The sequence below is a fragment of the Xenia sp. Carnegie-2017 genome, unplaced genomic scaffold (assembly GCF_021976095.1).
Source record: "Xenia sp. Carnegie-2017 unplaced genomic scaffold, XeniaSp_v1 HiC_scaffold_13, whole genome shotgun sequence".
NCBI lineage: Eukaryota > Metazoa > Cnidaria > Anthozoa > Malacalcyonacea > Xeniidae > Xenia > Xenia sp. Carnegie-2017.
Window position 1 is genome coordinate 815715 of NW_025813436.1, and position 9434 is coordinate 825148.

Consider the following 9434-nt stretch of genomic DNA (forward strand, 5'->3'; position numbering starts at 1 on the left):
TAGGCCAGTGATCTGTGTTTATTCCCTTTTCTTTAACAAGAGCGCGAGCAATTAGTGACGAAAGTTTTGCGAAGCAATCGTCGTTTATTTACATACATACTAGCAGATGTAATACATATGAAAACACTGTGGAGGAAATTTTTGTTTTCGAGAAAATGCTACATGATCTAGCAGTTTCAAAATAAGGTTGAAAAAACTAAAATTACTTTTGTGTTGTTAAAATCTGTGCTTTTTACATACAACTTTAGTAAAAGATTGCATGCTATTACAAGCAAGACGTTATGAGGAAAAATGCAGTACTTTACTTGTCGTTTGTAAAAGTGTTCAGTTGTAACAAATTTCCTCTTACACGCTTCGTACTTAGTTGCATTCTTTATTGACTTACACTTTAAATTATTGTTGCAAACTCTATGATTGAAAACACATCGCGAGTTTCGTGTCCATTGTTTTGGCTTGTTACTTACTAACTATGTGACTGTAATTATGTATTGTACAGCACTTTTGTATGGGACAGGTTGTCAGATGGTGTTACGTCAAATCATACCTGCGGCTTTTCGGCATTCAATAGTACCCGCTGATTTTAAAACGGAAATGTTCATGTGAAATTCTCTTCTGATAATATTGTACCTCGACCTGGTTTTCTATTGACATTCAGGGTCATCGATTGAACAAGTAAGATATGTTTTCTATGTGTATCAATAAAATATACGCCAGTATATTTATATTGCTTATTTTATATGACTGTTTGAGCATTTAACTATGAGGTGTCTTCTTTGCGTTTGGGTAAATATCACAAGCACACTTTATGTTATTGATAAAGGAATCCAACCATGGCTCAAAAAATGGTGAACTGGAAAACTAACGGCTGTTTACAAGATCCCGACTAAACGGGAGTCAGTAAGGCGTGAAATAATTGTAAGGCATTTAAAAAAGGCAAAACTTTAAGCAAAAAATTACAACTGTTGTTAAGCGCCACAAGTCATTCTTGCTGAAATCCATAAATTAAGCCAAATTGGTTATTGTAATTTTAAATGTTTTTCGTAGTTATTAACTCATAATATTGTAAAATTTTTAGGGAAAATTTATCTGAGACGAGTATTGAATTGTGTCCATTTGCCTAAATCATTTAACGCTTGGCTGAATCCCGGCTACCCGGGCTCATGAAATCAGCTCCCAATACAATTTGAACAAGTTTACTGCTCTTGCTTTTCTGAAATCATTGTGGATTTAATCAATTTTCAAATCCGATATACTATGCTCTTGGTTTTATGTTTTTTGTTGTGCTAAAATGAAATACGTCCAGATAAAATTTCTGATTAAATTTCTACAGTTTCATACAGCATTCAGTAAAACAAGTTAAACGTACGTCCATTTTTTTGTTCTTTAAGTTTACGTATTTTGTCAACTGATAGTACCAATTAGTTCCACAGTTTTATAGTTAAAACATCTGAGTAATTCGTGAAATATGTAGTGTTTAGCATATAGTATCCATTATAGAGTTATAATTGTATATTTTAATTAAATTTTTAAAAAACAGTATATATACACATTGGTAATAATAGTCATACTCAGTGACTGTGGGTGTGATTAATAGCGATGAGATTGTGTGTGTTTGACTGGACAAAATGAAGAAAATAAGTCCAAAATCGTAATGTGCTTTTCGTCAGTATTTAGCTATGATTTTTATGTAAATATTAATAGTATTTTTCATGCAACACATAAAAGGTTTGATAGATGTCTGTCATTTTACTAATATGGCCATCCACGAGAATAATCAATGCTCCATTTTTATGAAAAAGTATTTTTAATTAAATCAGAGTTTGTAGCTATGTGTGCATTAATTTTTGAAAGTATATAACTGTTTTGTTTTAAGGACCGATTTTATTTGACGATTGTGTCGAAACTCATGAGAAATCTTGTTCAACGTAAAAATATTTAAAAATAGAAAACTTAATTATATATCATCTAGTTTAATTTTTGTTGCTGATAAATTACGTTTACATCAACGCACTGCTTTTCTAGCGATCAAAAAAATACTATCTCAAATCACGAAACGATTTGGGCTATGCTGAAACGGAATGTCGTATAGGTGGTAACCCAAACCTTGGATGTACTGGTATCGGATAGATATTTCTTGGAAACATAAGTGGAAGCTCCTCATCAGCAAGTCATGATAAAGATCACGAGCATCAGTTTATTTTTCGGTCAAAACTCTTGAATATTTCAGCATCATATTTTTTAAATTCTTTTACAAAACTATGGATGCACACACAGCTGCCAAATTTTTCATCGGGATGTTACGAAAGTGGATTCATCGTTGGAGATGTATATTTCATTCAGGATCGTTTTGGTATTGTTTCTGTTAACAGACCATGCAGGTAAAATGACTTTTAAAAAATGATTGCTTGACAAACTCCATCTACATTCAAATGTTTTAAAATAAAAATATTTTGTTAATGCTGCATCCCCTTTGAGTTTATTGGTACTCAACACAAATTTAGGCGGATAAGTTGCAAGAATAATTGGAATTAATTTTGAAAGATCAGTCTTCATTTCTAAAGTAACTGCAAATTTGTGTTTTCTCTGTTTCAGGATGTAATAATACTGTTGCTCAAGCCATTGGTGTAGGAATAAAAATACCTGGAAGGAAGAATATCCGTGTAAATGGTGTGGTTACCAACAATGTGATGTCACTTAATTTTGCTTCCTACCTATACTTTAGCTTTTATGTTCGTTCCCTTCCTCCTAGAATTTAGCTCTTAATTCTAAGATTTTAATCTGCTATTATCCCGCCTGCACTTTCTTATGTGATTCCAATATAGCTAACTTAGTCTATTGCCTACGTTAAATTTTTTGTAAGTTAGATTTATAAGCACAACACCACTTGTTCATTTTAAAAAATGTTAGACTTATCTTCCACAACGAAAGACACTAAAGTAAAAAAAGCACTGAAATGAAGCGTATCAGTTTTATGTCTAGTAAATGAATATTGTGCTAGTTAATTTAGAAATAATATAATATGATGGATATACTTATAAATAATGGTTATGCCTTAATAAACATAGTCATCACAAATAATATTGTGCTTATGGTATGATTTGCGACCGTGTGAAACAGTAGCATAAAACTATAAATATGATATAATAAAACATAGATTGCTGACGTATGAATAGCGGCTGTGGCTATCTTGAATAATCTAAGAAGGCGGAACAAGAGGGCTAATGATATATAGTGTTTGCACGCACGTCACCACTACGTCAAAAAATTTGATTGTCCGCCATTATGGGGGAGTGAAGAGTGGTGCAGTAATACAAGTTACAACTATACCAAAATTTTTAATTTATTGCGTTATTGCATGATATTAAATCATTTAAACAACACGGTCTGAGCAAAAAGACCTTTCCTTTTGTCAAACGGACAAAATCACAAGGAAAAACGACAAATAAACAAAGATTTCGTAAACCAAACGTATGAAGAGACGACTTGCGAACGACTATTTAAGCTAAGATTTAAGCCTTGAGATTTATGTTTCTCAAGTCTGTGTGTAAGTATGTTGAGTTTTTTCTTGCCTTACATAACAACAATCAACACACACCCACTTGTTATACTCCAAGGTTAAACAGGATTCTCGTGGGATGCATTAGTTGTAATAGCGTTGACTTCAGAAGAAGGAAAAACTGTTCGTCTGGAGAAGATGACGTGGATATATCTAAAATGATTTATTGAAATAAATTTGAGATGATAAATTGCAGAGTCCCTTAAACTTGCATCAAGTCTAGAATTATTTTAGAATAATTTAGCATTGATTTATTGAATGTATTGATTTTATTTGGCTTAAGAGTTGAAAAATTTTATTATAATGAAAGGTTGGGTATATTATGGTTTATATTTATAGGTTAAAGGTTTGTACATTCTTTGCGAATTGAAAAGTATTTCCTTGTTGAACAGCAATTACCTCTCACTTAATGATCTTACCACACTTCTAATTTCTTTTAAACTTCTAATGCTCCTCTTCTTGCAAATATTATATCAATTCTTTGTTGCAAATCAAAATATATATCCTTAAACTCCTAAAAATAATATTATTTCAGCTTTTCAACATAAAATGATTTTAGAGGTAGACTTGATGCAAATGTAGATTAACTTGTGCAAATGAGTGGCATTGTGATTGTGTCTTTGTTGATTTTAGCTGCTTCAACAAATTTTTAGTCCAAATGTGATTACACAATGCCAAAATATTACATATAATGCGCAATATATATGAAACTTGTTGAATAAATATCTTGATTGACATTTTATATAATTTGTCTTTCATGCAGCAAGAAGCAATGACATATGTCAGAGGAACTAATACACTTCAATCATAAAAGTCATAGTTTCTAAATAGAATAATGTAGTTCTGTTCTGCAAAACAGCAGTTAATCGAGGGTTGTGCAAAATAGTTTACAATCAACTAGTAACATCTTGGCTAAAATTATTATAGATTTTTAAACAGCAATAGCATTATATAATGATATTATGAATTCTGTTTTTATAACTCAGCAAATTTAAATTGTTGTCTTATCATGTATTCAATAGATCTTCCAGAATTAATACATGACATCTGCCAGTATACAAACAATGTTTACTCAAAGTTCAATAACAGCAAATTAAAGTAGCAATTGACTTGCCCTAAGACACTTTCTCATGCCTTTAAGTCGCTTTAATCAATAAAGATAGTTGCAATAACTTGGGCACAATACATTCACTGCCCAAACTCCAACTGACGAATATCGACTTGTGCTGTGTTATTTTTGTTTGAAATTGCCGTATAAGAATAGCAAAATTTGCTCACCTGTGTATTTTCTACTTCTTTATGTATATACATTCCCTAAAACTGTGCAATTACTGAAATAAAACATTGTTTCGAAGATTACAAAATTTTTTCGTAAGAATAATACAAACACCTCTTTTACTACTTTGAAAATTTTCGCTATCCAATGGATGACGCTATCCAGGCTTCGTCCAACCGACCCCTGAATTCCAATGACGTATTTATTAGGAGTGCAATTGATTCACGCTCCAGTCGCTGACTCAAACGCCGATCAGATATTGCACATTGCGCCCGTAATGAAATATTCAAAAAGCAGTGGTTTTCTCAATTTTGATTAATCTAAGGCTTATAAGAAGCTCTCTCGTTGGTCAATAAATATTTTGACTAACGGTTACTGGCTTTTTGACTAATGTGGAGTAAAATTTCGTAAAATTCAAGACATAGACGGTGTTTATTGATAGGTTCCTAGACGGAGAAGCTTAAAGAACGGACTCACTGATTTGCTGTATGTAAACTCAACACATTATCTCAATTTATCTTGAAGAAGAACTTTAACACCAACACGATTTCTTTGCGCTGTTATTAAAGCTATAATACATTTACTCAGAGGCAACATTTGGCAGTGATGTTATATTTTCATTACAAATGAATGATTTTAGTGAAACTCGTTCTTTATTTCGAAATAATAATCGCGAGGAGATACTGTCTGGTGTACGACTACGATAAGCAGCTTGATGTGGCCAAAATTGTTCCTACCGAAAAGTTATTTGCTGTGGTTTCTGCTGAGAATCTTGACCGCAGATATAGCAGCAGAAGTTTACATTCTTTCTAGCGTATTTGAAGAAACGATGAAATGTACGGCCTTAAGGCGAAATGACATTAGTAACTTTATTTAAGCATATACTCTGGAATTTTTCGTTCATTATCATTATACAATTTATTATTCCGGATTTAAAATAGTTTCAATACAGATGATTGTGTGAGAAGTTGTTATAATAAGATTAGTCATTATGGCACTTACTTCAAACTATACATTATGGCATCTTTATTCATGAATGTAGTGTTTTGTCAAACTGCTGTCATAGTTTGTCTCTGTTTAATGTTGTCATAAATTTATGATTATGGCATGTCAGTTACATTATTTGCCGATCTGTAACTGGAAATTGCTTAATTATTGTACAATTTCCCTGTACTCTCCGTCTTTCTTCTGTATTGTGCTGCAAAATTTACACTATTAATATTGATTATTGAGAAGTAAGTCTAGCCCGAATGAAAAACCATGAATGGGCAAAGAAAACAACTGAATGGACCCGTGGGACAAGAAAAGAGGCAAGGAAGACCAAAAGGAGATGGAGAGATGACATCGAGCAGAGAGCGGGAAGCATGTGGAGCGGGCCCAGAGAGCCCAAGACGAGAAGAGTGGAGAAAGGTTTGAGGCCATCCGCCAGCAGTGGCGTGACAGGCTGATGATGATGATGATGATGATGTCAAAAAATACTGTTTAACTCCAGGATTCAGCCTTGGTTGGTAAAGGTAATTAAAAATGATCCAGTCAATATTTTATTTAGTTTTAAGGGATCTGTTGTTCGTGGCAATACCTTTAAAGTTAACCATTTTGTGCCTCTTTTATTTTATTCAATGCCATTAAAGCATTATTCTGTTGACACCGCAGTTTTTAAGAGGGTTTAAGAAGTCATTCATGTTGCTCGACAAAAAAATTAAGTATGAATTAAAAGGTATGAATTATTCAGAAACAAAAAAAACTGATTCATGATGTTTTTAAGACAGGCAAATTATATAATATCCCCATGAAAAATGGTTGGTCTTTTAAGCATAAGTGGTTGAAAAATTAATTGGCTCTGCAATTCGCCTTCACACGATGGTGCATATCGTGTATGTTGTGTTTTGCTTTATGAAAATTATACATCAAAAGCTGGAAGGATTTTTAAATTTGTTACTGAGCCACTTGTGCAATAGAATAATGCCATGTACACCTTTCAAAAATATGAAGGCAGAGGTACTGGGGGAGGAAGGAATTGATTTACATGCTTCTACCATTAACATCAACTCAAACTCAACAAGAATGCCTGAGTCCTAAGGCGTCAAAAGGGTATAATGGTGGCAATTATGAGCCTACAAGTACTTTGTAAAATTTCCTGGTTTGTTTATTGTTGAAATCATCGTTTCTTTCAAAAAATAAGGAACATCTACCAAGAAAATCAGGTGTCTTTTAGTCAATTTTTGTGCAAATTTTGCCTTTTTTGAAGCTTAAGTGTCTAGGGTTAGTATAGTGCAAGATTGCCAATTAACCTTTTACGTAAAACTGTACATGTCCAAAATCACAATATGTGTTTTTTAGGCATGCTGATGAGCCCTGACACTGGGCGAAAAAGCCATTATGTAAGTATTGTTCTCAATATCTTTTAAAAATGCTACGAAAATGCTATTTTACCACCAAATGATGCTAAAAAATATGATTAGCACTTGCATATCCGAGACCCTAGAAATCAAAAGTTTTCCGAGAAGCATGATCTTGGACCCCCATAGGTGGCGAACGCCTCCGTCGTTTTTTGGCCCAAATTTAAAAAATCCTACATCCACAAATGTTGTACAAGAACGTCGTCAATAATCTAAAATTATAAAAGTGTTTTCAATTGGTGTATGTTGTAGCTTAGTTTTTTATAATTAATAACAAATATTGTATATTGTAACTAGTCATCTCATGCATTCGTGTCTTCTCAAAGGCAGTTCTAACATTAGTTGGCTGCTTTCATTTGGCTAGATAATACAATTGTGAATTCCACAGAGTAGTCAGAAATTGTGGGTACGTAATCCTTCTGAAGGCGGAGTTTTTTCGTCCAATTTTTTCAATCCAATTATCTTGCATGCGAGTTTTTCGGGAAAGGAAAAAAAAGAAACCTTTTCCGCGTTTGGCGTTTGTTAGAAGAACCGTTTTACAGTTAAATGCGGCACAATAAAGCATAGTTTCAACGTAAAATTGAGTTGTTAATGCATGCAAAAATGTTATCACTACATTGTGAACGAAGCGTGCAAATTATTGCGTTTTGCTACTGGAAACTATTACGTTACAACGAGCTTCCTCCGACCATTAGTCGTGGTTGCTCTTCGGGCATTTTTAATGAGTTATGATTAACGCATCAAATATAAATCTCCATTTCTCCATCAACTCCATCAACTACAAATGTCCTTTAAGAGTCAAATTTTAGTGAACTATTATTTGGAGCAATACCTTTTTGTACAATACAAAAGTAAATTGAATTTTATATTGCATGTGTTCTTTAAAGAACATCTAAATTTTGAAATAAATGTCTGTCAGTGTACCTATACGTACTTTTTTGAGTTACCTAGTTTACTTGGATTTGCATTTATACTTTAGATATCTATTTAACTTGAGTAACCATTACTCATATTTTCAGTAAAATAAACTCTTCTTTTTGAGTAAATACACAATTTACTCAATTTCAGGAGTAACTATGCGTGTTCTTGACTTAAGAAAGTAGAACTATTTTTTTAGTCGCTTTAACACGTATTGTTGAGTAATTTTTGGAGTAACCATGGGTGCATTAGATTTGAGTATGTACAAGTCGTTTTTGAATACATTTTGCTTATATTTTTGCATAGTAATTTAACCCTTTACTCAAATTTTGGAATAACTATGAGTGAATTTACTTAAAGAGGATTAATAAATATGAAGCATTCCGATTGGATTGTCAGTAGCAGCGGATAGTGTAGGATTATCCTATCTCAATAAGTGATATTAAATAGCAAATACATAATATATTTGTTTTTACTTTTCTACAAAAGTTTTTCTAACTAGAAAATATCTAGGTGTTTGGACAAGTAAACCCCAAAACTTATAGACTGTATTTTTTTTGAAATTGCGTAAACTAAAAAAAATGATTTTTTTGGTCCTTGCACTAAAAACATGCCTGTGAATTTTATTATGTCTACATGTAATTTTGATCAATTTATGTAGAATTTGTTTGATAAGGGCGAGAAGATATTCAAGTAAAAACTGATGGACGATATATTTTATAGATAACATATACAGTTCAAGAAGCAAGCAAGAAAATGTAGAAAATATCCAGAAAGTCAGCAGATCTTTGCACAAGATCTTTTAATTTGGACACTAAAAGTGTTGTTTTCTAAGAACTCCAGGAAGTTAAATGAAATTAAAATTAAAATTACGTTTAATCTTCATGTAAGATACTTTCTACAAGCATAGCTACATATACATATCAATGAATTCATTTTATTGAACAAAGTTTGTCTTAATTAGAAACACCATAAAAATAGAAAAAGCTCTTGTTACACATCAAGGTTTACGTATATTATACCAATAAAATATAGGAAAGGATTTTATGAGTACTCAACTAGGTAGAATTTAAAGTATAATTATTTAGAATAGGATGTAAGAAAAGAAGGATATTTCAGTGCATGAGGACATCAGACAAATAGTTATAAATGCAAAATAGAAAGAAAAACATGTCAATCATACGTTAGAGAAATATACATAGAGAAAGCCAATACATCTTGTTTATTCCGTCCAAAGATTTGTGACTATATTTCGAATGATTATAAAATGGCGCCCAACGTGGGG

At 32.3% G+C, this 9434-nt stretch overlaps 1 long non-coding RNA gene across 1 annotated transcript; it reads left to right on the forward strand.

Annotated features, from left to right (window-relative positions):
• The first annotated feature begins 2147 nt into the window (after positions 1-2147).
• Positions 2148-3170, forward strand: LOC124459521. Its single transcript, XR_006953689.1, has 2 exons — positions 2148-2378; positions 2593-3170. It is a non-coding gene; the product is annotated as an uncharacterized LOC124459521 (long non-coding RNA).
• The last annotated feature ends 6264 nt before the right edge of the window (positions 3171-9434 follow it).